The 1,162-nt window shown below is 37.3% G+C and overlaps 1 pseudogene; it reads right to left on the bottom strand.

Annotated features, from left to right (window-relative positions):
* Nucleotides 1–231: 231 nt before the first annotated feature.
* LOC112319351 (large ribosomal subunit protein eL43-like) lies at nt 232–508 on the bottom strand (annotated as a pseudogene).
* Nucleotides 509–1,162: the final 654 nt, after the last annotated feature.

Genomic DNA, 1,162 nt, shown 5'->3' with positions numbered 1-1,162 from the left:
CAGGTATTTTCTTTGTGATATGATTTTAAACTACTAGTTACATTTCCTTAAGAGTTATGACTCTTCAAATTTTCTATAATTTCTTAAGTCACTTTGGTAAGTGATAAAATTCTTAGAATTTCATCTATATTTTCAAATGTGTTGGCATAACTTTTTCATACCATTCTCTTTTTTTGTTACACAAATTAACCCATTTATTATAGGCTAACCATGTTTCAAATTATGGAGCTTCTACTGGTCTTTCAATTCCTTCGGTCTTCCGATGGCTGACTATTGACTGTGACGGCAGAAGCGGTGCCGTAGGGCCAGGCGCCGCCAGCGGCTTTTCCTGCAGGAACCACAGTGCCAGATTCCCACGGCTCGCCTTTTCATCTTGGTTTTGCCACTGAAGGGACAAGTGGACTTGGTGTGTCGGCTGATCTCAATTTTCTCACTGTTTTCCTAAGGGAGGAGCTATGATGGCGCCATATTTACCAACAATTCCAACCTTCTTGGTACGTTTAGCCATTTCACCCCAAAGCAGATCTGAATCCAAGAGGCTCTTTTTATCTTCTTAATGTTTATAGAACCTGCATGCCTTCTCTATTTTTTCATATTAGACTCAAGCCTTCCTTCTTGCTTTTAAACTTCTTTTCCATTTTAGGGGGAGTGAGGGGCAAGTCTACCTAGAGATTTGCAAAAATTATTATTTTTTTATCCTCCCCAGAGGAAATGTTTATTGATTTTACACAGACACCCAGCCAGGGCAATATTATTTTTTTAAAGAGCCATTTTTTAAATTTTATTTGGTAGGATTAGTTTTAGATGTTAGTAAAAGGAAAATTCGAAATAACCGTGGCTTAATAAATATAGAATTTTATCTTTACCTCCCATAAAAGTTCAGAGAGGGCTCTCTCTAGGGCCAACATAGCGGCTTTATTCATTAAAATGTTCAAAATCAAGATCTTTCCAGTACACCATTTCATTTGTGCCCCCATGGTCCAAAATAGGGGAAGAAATAAATAAAAAAAAGGCAAAAAGCATCTAGTATCTCTCTCTTAAGAAAAATTCCAAAAGCTGTCATAAAGCATTTTCACTAACTCCTCGTTGAACAGAACTTATTCCCATAATTACAGTTGTAGTTATTATCCTCGGCCACCATGTGCCCACATAAGATTGGGTG

The sequence above is a fragment of the Desmodus rotundus genome, chromosome 11, assembly GCF_022682495.2.
Source record: "Desmodus rotundus isolate HL8 chromosome 11, HLdesRot8A.1, whole genome shotgun sequence".
Classification (NCBI taxonomy): Eukaryota; Metazoa; Chordata; class Mammalia; order Chiroptera; family Phyllostomidae; genus Desmodus; species Desmodus rotundus.
Note: the sequence above shows the minus strand (reverse complement) of the source record. Positions and strands in the feature narration are given on the sequence as shown.